This window comes from Thunnus maccoyii, chromosome 9 (assembly GCF_910596095.1).
Source record: "Thunnus maccoyii chromosome 9, fThuMac1.1, whole genome shotgun sequence".
NCBI classification, from domain to species: domain Eukaryota; kingdom Metazoa; phylum Chordata; class Actinopteri; order Scombriformes; family Scombridae; genus Thunnus; species Thunnus maccoyii.
Genome location: NC_056541.1, coordinates 21,548,941 through 21,565,743, shown reverse-complemented (window position 1 = coordinate 21,565,743; position 16,803 = coordinate 21,548,941). Strand labels below are relative to the sequence as shown.

General features: G+C 39.1%; 1 protein-coding gene across 12 annotated transcripts in view; it reads left to right on the top strand.

The window, feature by feature from the left end:
• The first annotated feature begins 1,773 nt into the window (after positions 1 to 1,773).
• The window catches only part of mef2cb (myocyte enhancer factor 2cb), a 75,917-nt gene continuing 60,887 nt past the window's right edge, over positions 1,774 to 16,803 (top strand). For 9 of the 12 annotated variants that reach the window (XM_042421845.1, XM_042421842.1, XM_042421844.1 and 6 more), the window contains exons 1-2: positions 1,774 to 2,034; positions 9,480 to 9,590. The gene's annotated coding sequence lies outside the window, so the exon portion shown is untranslated. Of the gene's footprint in view, positions 2,035 to 9,291; positions 9,386 to 9,479; positions 9,591 to 11,482; positions 12,047 to 16,803 lie in introns of those variants that run through there. The other 3 variants (XM_042421834.1, XM_042421837.1, XM_042421835.1) reach the window with 3 other exon arrangements.

Below are 16,803 nucleotides of genomic sequence, written 5' to 3'. Positions count from 1 at the left end.
CCATTAAAAGGGAGACAGCTAAAATGCCCTCTCACCAGGCCTCTACTGGCAAGGCAGTGTATTTGGGGGAAGCCTTCAGCCAAAAAACACAAGCCAATGCACGAACGAATGCAGAACAATGTGGTTGTGTGTGTACATGCGAACGCTTGTGTATTGTTCAGGCTCTGTGGTATCAAAAGCAATAAGTTGTTACAACAGCCAGCAAAAGTTACTTTGATCAAGACACCGAATCTCTCCCTCATCTAGGGATGTCATAATTAAATTAACTCCCACCACTATCCATCAACCACCCCCCATCCTAGCCCCACCCCAAAAGATTACCGAATTCCTGTCCATGAGGTCATTGGAAATATCAGAGTGGCCAGACACTCATCCCTAAATGTATAGGGGTAACGGGTAGTCATGGTGACAGAAATTTCCAAAAATAAACAGATTACTTGATTACCTGTGCCCAGAAACATGTAAACAATACAACCGGATCAATACAAAATATATTTCACTGTCAGAAGAGTGTGAATACCTATCATCAAGGGAATACCACTGTTTTATCTCCCCTTGTGGTGTATTTCCTCTTTTGGATGTATTCTGGGAAAATACCAATCTATATTCTACTCATCTTTCCTTTATATCATCAATCTCCACATTAGCAAATTGGCCGATTTAAGAGGGATATATAAGACACTAATTTGTGTGCATCATTCAGTGTCATTATCTACATTGGATTTTGGCAGCAGGTATAAGACGCTGACTGGAAAATACTTGATAAAAATACAATTACCTCTGTGCCACCCCCACAAAACTCTGCTAATGTGAAAACAGTCACAGAGGATATTACGACTTAAGCTTGTTGATACTTACATTCTACTGAATGTATCATTTAGAAGGATAAATGAAGGATGGAAAAAAAGACTTAAAGTAAAGATGCCAGCAGCTTATGGAAACTGAAAACTTCTCTCTTGGATGGAGATGTGTGATTTTTATCAGGTACTAATGGAAAAACTACATTTCCTGAGCATTGTGGTTCTTTGAAAAAACAAGACTGTAGGCGGATTTTAGTCATAGATATACTTAGTTAAATGAGCTTATAATTACCAAATTATAGGTGTATACCATTGCACCTGGTATTTTGACATTAAACAAGATGCTATCAATGCCGGCTAATCTCCTCCCTTGGATAATTTATTTATGAATCACATAGATTTCACTGATGCTGGTTATGAAAGGGGTAATAGTATTTTGTTACAGCAAAGTTTATTTAATGTGTTTTGCAGCTGTGATATCCTAGGTCATCAAAATAGAAAAATAATAATGCTTAAATGAGCTTTCAAACCATAAGAGTTCTGCCTCATTTAATATAGTATGGTATCTCTTCTGTCACATGTTTACAACGAGGTTAAGGAAACACGTTTTTGCAAAGTATGGATATTCAGCCCCACGGTTCTGTTTCTAAAGAACACATGACTAAATGAGAAGAATGTCATCCATAAGTTGGGGATGTGTGAAGGGGGAAAAGGGGAGGGGTGTCTTTTTTTGCCACTCTGAAGATGGCAGCATTCTTGGGGTGGCAATCATCCAGGGCATATATGCCAGTGCTGACAAAGGTCTGGGGTGTGTGTGATAATGTATGTGTGTGTGTGTGTGTTGGGTTGTCACTGATCCCTCAGAAGGCTAAATTTACCCAGGAGTGATGGGGACAGGTGGATTCAGCTGGGACAGAGGGGTAGGGGTTTGGGGGGGGGGGGGGGGGTTTCGTTGGAAAGTACTAGACCTGGTTTCAGTTCAGATGCAGATAGAGATTGGGGGCAAACACACAACCCAAATCGGGGGTTTTCTATTCAAAGCCAGCTGGTCTGGCTTTATCACATGCAGGACATTTATTTTAGGCAGTTTGTGGGTATTTTTTTGTTTTCTGTTTGCCAACTATCTCTTTTGTTTTACTTTCTTTTTTTAAATTTTTGAACTATTTGATTGAGCCGGGCCTCAGCTGGTGCTGCAGGGTGTAACTTCCTGGGGAAGCAGAGAAAAACGGCACGGGTGAGTTTTCACAGTACACCTATTCCCTTCCTTTTTCCCCCTCTCTTCTCTCTCTCTCCGTCAGGATTTCAAACCAGACTCCGTGGGTCATGACATGTTTAACAGATTAAGCCTTAATGTTGATATTTGAGCCTCTTATTCTGAAATGTTCTGAGATTTATTTTGAAGTGTTGTTGCCTAATTGTTTCATTATAGCCTTCCTGGATTTAGTGAATGATGTCTTTGTCATGTAGCCTAATACAGGAATGGCTATACCAGTGTGAACAAGGCCAAAAGATACATTTAATTGGTGTTTACTTTGAGTTTTCCTTGCACCTGACAAAGTAGAAAGACACCAGGGACGCTCTACCGCTGAAGGAGGAGTCATGTCCCAGCTGTTGCCAATCATCTCTGTTGAGCACTTGGGGAAAAGCTGATTGAGGCACCTGGAACTGTGTGTGTGTTTAAGTTTTAAAAGTCTACATTTTTATTTCTCCAAGGCAAGACAAATGGTTTGAGTCGCTAAAGTGGAACTTTATATCGTGTTGTTTCTCTGTTTCTAATTCTTCACAGTCAGTTTAGGTTACTGGTACTTTCAAGGGTAATTGCTTAGAACATCTGATTGCACAGACTGGAATTATCAGTGAGAGAAAAGAGCATGGCCATAACGTGCTGTTTGCTTTAAAAATGACTCACTCCCTCAAGATAGCTACCTAAGTGGCAAATACACATTTCAGTAGCAATATGTGTCACAGAGTTTGATGTTTAAGTAAGACATACTGGGCAAACTTTTGAGACGAAGGAGAAATCTTTGACATATAAAAGGAACTGAAAGTGTTTTGTTCTTAACCAAATGGTTTAGCAGGACACATAAGAGAGGGTCTCTCGTGCAGGGCACTTGTCCCAAAACAACCTAATGGAATTTCATTCTAAGGCAAAGGCTTTGTTTGATTTAAATGAGCGGTGAATGACTTTATCTGATATTTTCCTTCAACTTTTGATCTGACTGTAGCTTTTGGATGAAATAAGAGAAGCAGTAATATTATTCCTGAATTTGATATCCTCGTTTAAAATATGTGTCATACTTAATTTTCCATCCAATATGTTTATTGTAATATCTGCACCCACAATGGCAGTTAACACTAATAATGCAAGCTAAAATATTTTGACACTGTAATCAGATAAAAGCAAAATGAAATGAGGAAATTGCCAATTAAAAAATATACAATTAGATGTAATTAGTCACTACAGTACAAGGCTTTTTGTTGTGCACTTATGTCCCTTGTTTCATACCTGGGGGAGTTATTGTCCTCTTGCTATTAACCCAAAGAGGCAGGACCTGAGAAACTTTGACCCAGTTTACAGGAACTGCTCAGTCCACACTTATTAGCTTTTCTGCCCCTGAATTCCACTGCTTTGATGGTCAGCGGAGTTGAGGAAACACGTTGTTTTCTTTCTCTGTAGGGTGGCGAGCGCTCTTACGCAGTTGCCTCTCTGCCTTTGAAACTCACCTCATCCTGTCATTTTACCTTCACACTCTGCTATTAGTTACATTGTCGCTCTTCTTTACGTAGTATGAATAGTAGGGAGGTGTTTGTTTATCCTCACTGGTGATGTCTGAAATGTAAATACAGGTGACATTTAATTTTATTAAAAGTTATATTGATGACAAAAACTGAAACTTGCTGAAATGTGTCATAAAAGACAAAAAGACTTGTGGTTCCTGCTTGTTCCAGCTTGTTTAGTTCAGTGGAATGTTATTTAATGCAGATATGCTTTTTGAGATTTTGACTGGTGTTCTTGTGTAAATAAACAGGAAGGTTGAGATACAGTGTAGAAGTAATTAGTTGTTTGTTTATTCTGTAAGGGCCGCTGACAGAAAGCAGGGTAGTAGTTAGTTTCCATGGTTATTTGGTAGGTACCACTGATCCAGATGTTCTTGAGGTACTGAAGTTATGTTACTGTAGAAAGGGCATTTCATTTTTAAACAAATTATCACTGAACCAAGAACTATTACACATATGGAAGCAGTTTGATTTGCAACGGCATGGAAAGTACAAGTATCTTTGTTTCACTGTAATGGCTTACAGTAACTGCATAGTAATTTTGCTCCTGTTTTTCCTTTCATTCTCTTCTATCTTTTTTATTATTTAATTTTGGAAGATTTCCAACAGCGGTCCGACCTCCTGTATGAAAACTCTCTTTCCATCTACCCCCCTGAGCACTGTCAAGGCCAGAAAACAGTATGATGCTCCGCTGCCACTACACAACGCCTGTGTGCCGGGGCCGCCTAAATCTACAAAACACGAGAGCTGGCGCGAGGCAGCTCTTTTGATCTGCAGCTAATCTCAGTTGCCTGCCTCCCCTCTGATCATGTCTGAATAAGAATGAGTCGGGGGTGATCCTGGAGGCACAAAGAGCTTTAGACGCTGCCGCTCGTCTGTCGAGATCCACTGTGTAACACAGGCCTGTGCCGATGGTCGCTAGGCTTCGCTATCACACATCAGAGCTGGGGAAGCCTCATTTAGACACACATTATATTCCGCTCCACTTGCTTTTCTTCACAGTGAGATGCTATTAGCTGCTTGTTGAGAGTGTGGGAGAAGTTGCATAGCCATGCTGAGTGATCTTTAATTGTCAAAGGAATTGGCTAAGGTCAACAGCTACAGGAGGGACTTCTGCTGTGTAATGGTTACTATGGGAATTGTAAACAGCGATGTAGGCTTTGGCCCTATAGCTGACCGTATTACAACATACAGGTTAGGCCTTTATCACTCAAACACATCATCTGTAAAGTAGTGATCAAAAAAGTAAATTAATAAACTTTGTGACCTACACAGATTGTTATGTTATCTAAACACTGAAATCTGAAGATCAACTTCTGATCAAATGTCTAATAAAGAGATGTAATTATAAAATGTGCAGTCTTGTCACATTAATATAAACACAGGTTGTTTGATGACTTTCAACAATATGTAACTGCAAACCAAAATTTTGCCAAATTCAAGTTTGTAACATTTCTTAATTCATGTCATCTATACTTTCACGTGTTGATCATGGAACTTCAGATATGAGATCTTTTTCCACTGCTGCATATTTAACACTAATAATGTTTCACACACAGCTTTTACACCACTTCAGGAAACACCGGTGTGCACCCTTTGAACAGAGACAAAAAAAAATGTAACATTGGCATCTCGCCTTTATGGGCACAATTAGAGAAAGGGCAGCGAGAACAATGAATTACTGTGCCTGTGTTGGAGCAGTTCAGGGAATTACTTTCCACCCATTCAAAAGGAGGAAAAATCATTAGCAGAAAGTGAGTTTCTTTTTTTCCCTCTCACATGAAGTAATCTAGTACAGACAAAAAGAACTTTTGAGCCCCTGATATACAAACAGAATTTATGGCAATTACACTTACTACAGCATGGAGTAGAGACAAGAAGAGGAAGAGAGAAGTGTCAGGGATTAGAATTAAAACTAATTTAAATGTTTGTATGTGTGATAATGGGGACTAATATTTAATTCTGTTAAAATAAAATTACTTTCCTTGAATGTTTAGATGAGTCCTCTAAATGAAAATAATATTATGTTAACCAGAAAATTGGAATAATGTTGGGTTAAAAATTATTGGTTGAACTTTGTATGGGGATACCTCCAGTTAACCCATGCGATAAACCAGTTTATTCTGTCCTGAGAAGGGTGCAGAGCTCCCCTGCAGACAGCACATTTAATTACACAGCAGTGTCCAAACGCACCTCTATAGGCACAATGTGCTTTTCATTCTGCATGTGGCAGACAGGGTTTTGCATTCATGACATACATAACATGAAAGTATTTTGACTGTAAGATGAGTACACAGTCTTGACAGTTTCATCAAGTTAATTGTGCAGAGTGCAGAAAATCAATATATATCAAGCCTGAATAATCAAATAATATATTAATCAACAATTACTCTTTCCTCTAAACATCCAAATGTTTTTGGACGTTTTTCTACAGAAATGATTTATTATCATTTATAAAATTAAACCAAGAGGTGCTATTGTCTTGTCTTTGAAAAATATTTTGAGAAGGGCCACAGTTTCATATAGATTACCAATTAACAAATCGATCATCATTTGAATACTTGAGGTCAGTGCATCTCATGTGTCTTGACCGTCAAAAGTTTCATATATCCAGCACAAACATTGGTGTAAATCTCAAGGCAGGCGGCATTATAAATGTGCGTGTGTTTGTGTGTGTGTCCATATCTATATATACACACACTGTATACATGTTAGGATCATAAAGTGAAGAAGCAACAGGTCTGATCAACAGCTCGCCCAGCGGCACTGTGTCTCAGCCAGTCAGCGCAGTCACAGGACCATGGGGCTTTTCCTATGATGTAACTGGAGCATCAGGCAGAACAAAGGGAGAGCTTGTTGTTCAGCTTGTGCCTCATCCATAATGCATAAAAGGTGTACAGACAGAATCCTGTTGGTTAAACACGACACATGCAAATCACCAGTGCTGTCTCATGTTTGACACTGCTCGGTAAGGGGTCGTTATGTGGCCATTACAGTTTCAGAGGCCGTCTGACTTTGTTATTATTGCGTTGAAGTCTGTTTTGTGTGGTGCGATCCATCAGGGTACTGTTCTGAAACTGGACTGTAAGGACAAGGAAGTGTATGAAATGGTACAGTGAATTTCATGCTGGCCAGACAGAGTTAATGGCCAAACCACACAGAAATACTGTGTTATTGAAATTAACGCTCTGTGTGGTTTCATTGAAAAATGAGTCATACCATTATGGAACACAGCATCTAATGATAAATAGACAGAACATTTTTTCATTTTCTTACAGAAAAAAAAATTGCAGCTGACCAAAGCTGTAAAACATTAGTAAGTTAGTTAGTTTTATATTGTTTTCTATGTATTTATTACATTATAAGATTATAAGCGTGTATACACGACATATTATAGTAAAGGTAATTACAACTACAGTTTGAACATACTACTTTCTTTCAGTGGTAAAATTATCAAGGTAATATTGCCTGCAAGCTAATTTTAGGAAAGGGAATGACATCTTTATATTACAAAAGCTCATTTGAGTGTACAAATAAACACTCTCCCAGAATCATGAATTTCTTAGTTTTATATATTTTGTAATAAGAGGACATATGATTTCAGTTAATTAAAAGTGATTCTCTCACCTTTGCTCCCCTAATTATACCATACAGTGGTACAATTCCCGTGACTGTAATTACTGATGATATTGCCCTCTGAGTTTCATTATAAACCTTATTAATAAGGAGCTCCAAATCATGTGTAATATAATGCTTTGGATGACTTACACAGACCAAACGCAGATCGGTGGGGAAATGTTTCAAAGTGCGAGATGGCTTCTAATACAGGTAGATGTTCAGATCTTCAGGCTGATGAAGTCCTTTAAAATGTGGACATAATCTGTTAACATGTACAAAGAATGGATGTAAAAAGACGAGGTTTAAAATTGTGCTCATTTTTTGTAAATATTAGTGAAATGACAGTCACACATCTGCAATATTACACACATGCATGCTACTTACATCTATATCACTCTAACATAATTTATCAGACTGACACTAGCCTTTAAAAATATTAAACAGACCAGTTATCTAGCACTATTGTAATATTATATTTATGAATCAAAGACTATTAAAACTATTCATTCCTTTTTGCTACATATTTCTTCAGTAAAGGCAAAAATGAGGCCTTAACTAATTAAATATGTGCCACACAATCTAATGATGAATCTCAATTAAATATCAGCATGATTTAGCGAGACTTCAGTCTCAAATTATTGACGTTGAAACTGCCCTTCAAACACCCGTATCCGTCTAACTGTAAGACATATAGGTAAAGAGAAAGACAGACACAAACACCTACATGCGCATAGAGTACACTTGTGCAGAAGTAAGATCTATAGATCCCCAGCTGAGCCTATGAGTTAAATTGGCCTGCAGGTCTTGCTGTGCTGCCTGTGAAGAGTTTGGTCGTCACATCATGTAGCATCAACCTAGTGTCAAAACACCAAATGTCTCTCAAATTCATTAGGGAATGAACACAGAAAGAATGACGGAAAGCAGTAAATACCACATAAGGCTGGAAGCATCTTCAGACATATCTGACATACAACGGATACTTCATGTGTTTTGCTTCTGTAATAGCTGGCTAATTCTCAGGAGCAGTTAGGCAGAGTGCTTGACAACATCATCTAGTGTGACAGGCAGATTGTGTTTTCACGTGAGCATGATCGACAACAGATTGCACTGAGCCCGGGCTGTTCCTGTTTGCCCTGGAAATGTGTTTGTGTTTATCTTCTGCTTGAGAGAGGCATTCCTTTCTTTCTGCCTCCGTTACAAAAAAAAAAAAACACACATTTTCAGGCGAGCTGTTCTGCATGTGTGTGTGTGTGTGTGACACATGCTGTGAAGTGACTGCCAGAAAGAGGCTTAAGAAACAGTCCAAGCAAGATCAATATCAGCAAACCGCACTTATGTGTTTGACTTAACATCCAGTCGCAGTTTCCCCGTTCTCTTTTTATGCACGGCTGATGCCAAACCTCACAAAAATTGCATTTGCCCAAAAGCCTAAAGTGTGTGTATACACACTGTGACATATTTGAAATTACATAATTGTTTTGGCAAACTGTTGATTTTTCCTCACCAGGTTTCGATGAGACTGTCAACCTACTCTTGAACACACACACACACACACACACCTAAATACACAAGTTCAGGATTGCATGTTTTAAGAGTAGGAGGGAGGGACAATGGTTAATGAGTTAGGCAGGAAAAGTTTCAGATGGCAAGAAACTAATAATGCAGTTAGTTTTAATTAAGGAGAAAATACTTTGGCTCAAGATAACACAAATGCCACAACCTACAGTATTCAACCTACAACACACCTGTCTTGTTTGCACACTCCTGTGTGTTATGTATCTAACTCTAAATTTATCAGCTGTAAAAAGCATAATGTGAAACACTCTGAACGACACAATACAATGTAATAATAATCTGGCTATAATGTTCTGAGCTGTTTCTACCATTTAGATTTAGCCAAGGCCCCTACTCGGCACTCTCAAGAGCAAAATATACAGTAGGTCTTCCCTACTTTGCATTATTAGCATAGAATGAGGCTGTTAGTATGCCTTCACTATAAGTTTATCCCTGTAGACGAGTCAGACAGTCATTTATGAATATTCATGAGTCAGTGTTTGCCTCGTTTAATGATTTTTCACCATTCAAATATATTCAATCCACCTCCCCCCATTTATTTCTCCCTATTTTATATGGCTATTACACACACACAAACATAGATGTTAACATGGATCCTGCACACTGTGTGCAAGGTGAATGCACATAAATGCAAACAATTAGCATTTCACTTGCAGGTTCACCTTCCCCTCTCCTCCTTACGTTTCCCTATGTTATTTCTCTTTCCAGGTGCCAACCAAAGACAACCTCAAGCCTTGTGAGCACTGAAAGGACCGAATCACTGACAGACAGCATAGAAAGCTACAAGACTGCAATACGGCAGACGAAGGAACATTGAATGTATGTACAATTGCGCAGGCACCAATAGTTGTCCATATGTCATTGACAGATTTAAGGCAGATGCCAGTAGCACACACTAAATGGTCTGAACGGAGGAAATTATGTCTGTTGAGGGTGTCATGTCTGCACACTCAATGTTTCATACACTCTGATATCTGATGCCATTGATATCTGCCATGTTGCATTTATGAACCCTATGTCTAACAGACTGCACCTTATTGATTATTATGGAGGTCTGGGGGCCAGAGGAAATGCTATTAAAGATTAAAGGGTCAGGTGATGTGAAGGTGGTATCCCGAGTCATCAGACACCAGCAGCTTCAGTTACAAACTGTAATGTCCACCCGTCAGGCAGATTAGCCAGCTTGATTTATTTATTAACTGATTTCATGTCCCACCATTTACTCCTCTGACTGACTGGCTGCATACAGAACATAGTTTATGCTTCACAGGTGAACTTCAAAGGGAGGAAAGATTAGGGCGCTGCTTGGTGTCCACTTACACTTTATACAGTCTATAGTAACAAGCGTGCACAGCAAAGCTATGAGCTAATACTTATTTGACTGCATTAAGACAAAAAAGGCTATTCGGTTTATTGGAATATCAGGCTGAAGTGGATATTTCAACACAACAAATACAATGAGGTGAGGATATGATTGACAGCTCAACAGAAGTGAAACACTGTTTTCATTCAGACAAGGAAATTGCTAAGTGTAAAACTGTGCGTTTAGCTGTTTGGAACGGAAATGGTAAGGATTATTTGTATAAAACTTTGACCTTCTAAAATGACACTAATCAAACCCTGTAATTAGTATATCTTCTTTTTATGAGAATGGAGTGATGAGAACTCAAGTGTGAGGCCTGATGGTGTATTAGAACAGGCTTCATTCAAGACAACCAAATCTCTAAACTGACACAGCACCCGTATAATGTTAGTATAATAGAGCTGCAGTATTACAAGGCCTATCTGGGATACATCTCTGTACATAAAGCCATTGCACTGCCTGTCTGACTCTTATCTGAAGTGGCAAACTTGCTGTTCTAATTGTTATCTTCACACTAATAGAGAGGATGTTTTGAAATCATTTGGTTGGATGGATAAAGGCTTGGTAATTCCCCATGCTTACTGTCTGTGTCAGGGCTTATCTGTTGGAGATAGCTGGGTCCTGGAGAATGATTGGTGGCATGCAGGAGGTGGAAAGTTTGCAATGACTGAAAGAGGAGGCAACGTTCATGCTGAGAGAAATGTACTGAGAACTGAATGACAATATTATTTAAAGGTTACTGAGCCAGATTTATGAGTCAATCTAACATTTTATTGTCATCACATTGCAATAAGTGTATTATGACATCCAATCTAGTAATGAGTCTAAAATTCCCTTAGACAATGGTGGGGTGAGATAATCTAATTTAGTCCTCACTGGAGTAAATTTAGTAACTTGCCTTTTTCTGTCTTTTCCAAGATATTCAGTGTCAATAAAAATTCCCTGAAACAAGTAAAGCTGTGGATTTTTCGAAATGTCCTGTCAGTTAAGTTTTAGCATGATGTGACATGCATGAAACAACAAACTGAATCTGCCACAACAACAAAAAACATCAACTTTGGCAGCTCGGATTTAGCTTTCTAAACTCAGCTGCCGACGCTTAACGCGCTCTCCGTTGGTTCATTAGTTAAAGCACACATTCCCCATCATCTTCCTCTAGTAGTCCTCTCTGAGCAGTTAATTGTGCGTCCACTCTATCGGGGCTGGCGCGATAATAAAGCATTAGGAGCCGTGCCTCTTTCATTAGGAGTTAGGAAATGTGAGCCCGCCCCTTTTCAGGAGTCAAAAAAAAAAGAAAAGAAAAAAAAATCGATTATTTCTCCTTGTACTGAGAGAGGAGAGGGTTTAGGGAAAGACTCGGTCAGGATTGTGGGAAGGAACAGAAACAGCCTCTCAACATCACCATCAAGCTCCAGACGTCCAGCAGTATACCAGCACCACCTCCACCTCCACCACCACCACCGCCGCCACACAGCTCCACCGGGTCTCTCTCTCCGCTCACACCGGCACCACGCTGAGAGACCAGGCGAAGCGTCCTCACCGCCTCCTGAGCAGACACTGTCCGATCAGACAGGGAGAGAGAAAGAGAGAGAAGGAGAGAGAGAGACAGAGAGAGAGAGAGAGAGAGAGAGCGAGAGAGAGAGAGAGAGAGAGAGAGAGAGAGGAGAGAGAGAGAGAGATTGTAGTTCTCGATGACATTATAGAGACTCCTACCGCGCACTGTAGGTTACTTTTTTCCCTCCCGGCGACGTCCTCTGCTAAATTGCGCTCCTGGATTTTAAGTGCGTCTTGGCGAAGTCCGTCTTCATCAGGCAGCGGCTTCAACATCCCATCAGTCGGCCGGACCAAACAACCGGCGGACCGCTTGCTCCTATCTCACACTTCAGCCGGACAAGATTTCATGCGAAATAAAGTAAGTACGGCGCTCACACTATTCGCCACTCACTCGCAAACATCCGCACGACAAGTTGCATCATTTGATCTTTATATTTAATCTTCCGGAGGGAAACTTGAGGGTCTATTTTGATGCGCGCTGCCTCCTCAACAAAGTACAGTAACTACGTCTATTGATTTGTTGTGACCCTGATCGACTTATGCCGGTGACAACTTTGTCATATAATTACAAGCTGACATCAAATAGCTGTTTATGGTCTATTAGGAGAGTCAAGGTCTGTCTCGTGTTTTAGTGTTACTGCTGTGTCGACCTTGTGTAGCTTTATCATGTCCACATGCAGGCGCACAGTCCCAAAGCCACAGCTACTGAATAGACTGCCCTCCTTAATATAACATAATACGGAATGTTAGACTTTTCTGCGCTATGGGATGGCGTTTGAAAAGTTAGACATGGAGTTTAACACGCAGTGTTCAACTTATCCAATATACTAGTTAGTCAAATAATCGGATTAGAAATTTAGGAACTCAGTTAAGAAAATAGAAAATCATAAAAATACATCCAGCTGAGAAGTTTTTAAATATCACAGAATTTGTTAGATTAAAACAGCAAAATGTAGGAAGACCCACTACACTTCAGACAGTCTTTCTGTGGATGTGTGCTACTTTAAAACCATTAGTTAAACATACTGAACTAAGGTGCACTGATGAACCATAACTCTTTGTCACTTTAGATTAAACCAGAATAACCTGGCTGCGTTCATAAATATATTGAGAAAGATGTGTAAAATTAAACATTTTTAAACAGCAATACAGATGGGACACAGTTTATCGCACCTATTTGAATGTTAATTCATGCAGACCAGAGTCACAGTGATAACTGTTCTGTAAATCAGTGTTTCAGAGATGATTTGTCAAGTTCAGGCTGAATTATAATTTCTTCTCTGAGAATTGTTTAAACTTATTTCACTACAGCGAGCATGATTTATTTATATGGTGAGTTTAGTTTAGTCTCCTGTGGCAGTTGAACCTGTTGCAGTGAGAGGATTAATAATGACACCGTAATTAACCTGTGGCAACTTTCACAGGCTGCAGATTTAGAAATAAAATTGTATTTATTTGTTTTAAACTAGAAGTCTGGATATCAGGCCTACTGATGAAATGTGAATATGAACTACGAAGCCTTGTAGCCTACGTTTTAAAATTGCCACAGCACTCTTCGTTTAATTTAGACCAGTGGTACATCTGACTAGACTGTTTGCATTTAATTCATGCTCATTGATATGAGCATAAAAATGTAGCTTTATACCCATATTTATGTGAATTAGTTTTTGTTAAACAGAAATTTTACCACTTAGATAAATAAAAAGGTGAAATGACCATGTCCATTTTAAACCTAAAAAATGCTGTTAAATTAGAGATAGTTGAAGTTTCTCAAAATTGACAATACTGATAATATAGTCACAGCACAATTTGAGATCTACAAGCACTATTAAATTTGAAATACAGTATATTTGTGAGAAATTTTGAAGGCACTCAGCAACGTAGATTTTTTTAAGTGATAAAGTGTTGCTGTCTGCTACAGCATATTAACCTAAATTGTGACTCTGTGAAAAGTGTACTGAACACACTCAGTAATTTAGCTTGATTACATTTCACAGTTAGTTCCATTTGAAAAAAAATAAGATACGGTCTCCATAACATACGTATATACAACAATTGAGATACATTTAAAAATTTCAGATGATGTAGTGTACGGTGCATTGTCACACTACTTTTCTAATCCCTTATGCTGTTTTGTATGAGTTGTTTACTCATGAAAAAAACATTTAAAAATGTTTTAGTCTATAAAAAGATTTTACACATCCCTTCTCTCTTTTGCCCATCGTCAATGAAGTTGTTCTGTGTGGCCTGTCTGGCCTATTGCTCTCTTGGGATTTAGCGTTAGGTTAATCCGCTCAGAGGAAGGTGAGCGCTCGCATGTGGACCCACGATTACACACAGAGGACTCTGTCAGCCAAGCTCTGTAATCTCAGAGACCCTGTACAAACACACACACAAACATGCACGCACGCACGTATGCAGTCGCAGACAAACACACACACACATGCATAGACAAAAGCATGGTCTGTATCCTTTTTCTCTATGTCTTTCTGTTATGCACACACACACACACACACACACACATGCACACACCGACACCCACACTATCTGGCCAGCGCTACTTTTGTTTCTCTTATTCTCTTAAGCCCTCTCCCTCTTGACAAATCATTTGGGATTTTGGGCGCTGATTCACAAAACCAACAGTGACAACACACTCTTACCCTTCTCACAGAGAGGGATTAGAAGGTCACGTGTCCCTGTGATTGGCCAGGGCATTGAGCCGATTGTCAGGGCACTTTACTGTACACCAGGGGCTCAGTAAAGCTTTAGTTAAGTTAAGGGAAGGGACACTTTGTGTGCCATGGTCAGGGTTTTGCCATGTGTTTTATAAAAGCGGTCAGACAAAATCAGCATAGGAGGGACTGTTGCTAATATCTTTAATAATAAATGTCTAATATAATGTCTATAAATGTGTGAATACTTGGTTTTACTGGCAGGCTGTGACAAGGCATGACCAGAAAGAGAGAATTAGCCTCAGAGTGCTGTAAAATGTAAGCTATCTAGCTTGTATCTTAAAAAAAGAAGGGGTAAAGTATACCACAGTGCTGCCTCAGAGCATAGATATTTAATACTGTACAAAAGGCACATTTCAAGATTCCCTCCTTATGGAAAACCAGATCTATGAAAACATTATTCTTAATGGAAACATCAGAAGCATTTATGTTTAAGCAAATAATTTAATAGCCCCTTTTGCTATGCTTTAAAGTTTTTTTTCACTAATGGTTTCAAATATTTTGGAAGGGGTTTGCAGAGTTTGCTCAGTTAAACATCAGTAAAACACTCATTTGCAGATTGCAGGTTGGCAAGATCTGGAGGTAGATATTGAAGGACTGTAATTGGACTTCTTGCCCTTTGGCTCAAACGAGAAGGTAATATAAGAGTCAATTGTAGGGAGTCATATTTACCTCATATATAGAGAGAATATAATATCTTAAACCGTCAAGAGACATCCTTGTATATCCTTTAAAAAATGCAATATATTTTGGTTTAGTACTCTCAAATAAATGTTACACAGGGCACCTAAAATCCAAATGTGATACAATAAAGATCTCTTTTAAGCAAATTTATCTGACTCAAATAGTGTGAACATGTTACGCCACTTGAACTTTTTTTACTTGCCTGTTTATAAGCAGATGAAAATACTTACGTTTTATAATAACTCAAGGGCTTGTTGTATTCTTGTTTGTTGCACAAGGCAGGTGCTCCCTCTTTCGCTACATGAGAGGAAATGTCCTCTTTTTTTGCTTTTTACACATTTTTATAGTACTAATGAAAAGCTTCAGCCTCGACCTCACCGTGTATTTATTTACTCATTTTAAACAGATCTCACTTTCATTCTCCTATTCTGCAAGTTAGAAATATTTATCCAAATGTTTCTTTGCCTTAGGAGCACTGTCTGTATATCTTCATAAGAGCTGCAATTACTTGCAAAACTAAATAATAATCTAAAGTAAATAACACAGTCCTTGAATGGTTTATAGTGGATTTAATGCATATATTTGAATATGTCCTGGTTTTTGCATAATGATGCAAAGTCTTCTACTGTCTCTATCTAGTAATTAGCAGTGACGTTCAGCAACTTTCTCTGTACGCTGTAAGTGGATAGGGGGGTATGGGGTTTGTTCACTGGGGTGTTAAAGATCACAGAGGAATATATCAGCCGGAATATATCAGCCTTTGATGTTTAATTGTATTGTAAAACACACTTTAGAATATTTCTGCATAAAGTAGACTTCTGGCTGTGCTGTGATTTGTGTTTTCTGTTTCTTTGTGTGTTTGTCAGTATGTGCTGTGTGTCTGGGAGGTGTGTGTGTGTTTGTGTTTGTGTGTCTGTTTGCGCATCGGAATGTTTGTGCTTTTGTGGGGTTTTTTTTTTTGTCTCGAGTTTTGTGAGGTTGTTGCTGGTGTATATTCAAATGAAAATGCGTGTATTTCTTTTTCTCCTTTATTCTCACACTGAAGAGGGGTAGGATTTGATGTCTGGGATGATGGAGCAGTCTGGAAAACAGTGTCAGTGTGAGGGCTGAAAAGGCAAACTGAGAAGACAGATGCACAGAAAAAACAGGGAGACACACACACTCACACACACACACACACACACAGAAACTGTAGATAGAAATTTATTTGAGCTGAGATGAGTTAAGAGCAGAAAGACAAAATATTTAGCCTCCGATCAGGTATCCTTTATCATAGGGTGATGCTGTCGTGATGTCATGCTTAACACACTGATCTAGATGAACAGGATATCCTGCCTTCTTCTTCCTGTTTCCTGCTCGGCCTGTTGGTCATTATGGCAGCAGCTGCCTGCTGGGTGGTCTGTGCTCAGCAGTTCTGACCACACAATCATATCGTCAGCTGCAGCCCACCTAAAGAGACACCCAAAACACCTCGCCATACTTGAGGCCTGCTCCCTGAAATATTTGGACAGGGAGAGAGTCCTGGGAGGCAAGAAGGCTGGAGGAGTGCAGGGAGCAGAGGACTTTGAATGATAAGACAAAGAAAAACATTTAAAGTAGAACAAGGGTTGTATTTCTTTGTCTAAACATTGAATAGTTCAGTTCAGGCTGAATGTCTCAGCATCAAGACTTAAATGTTGAAATGAGAGTTAAATGGTAG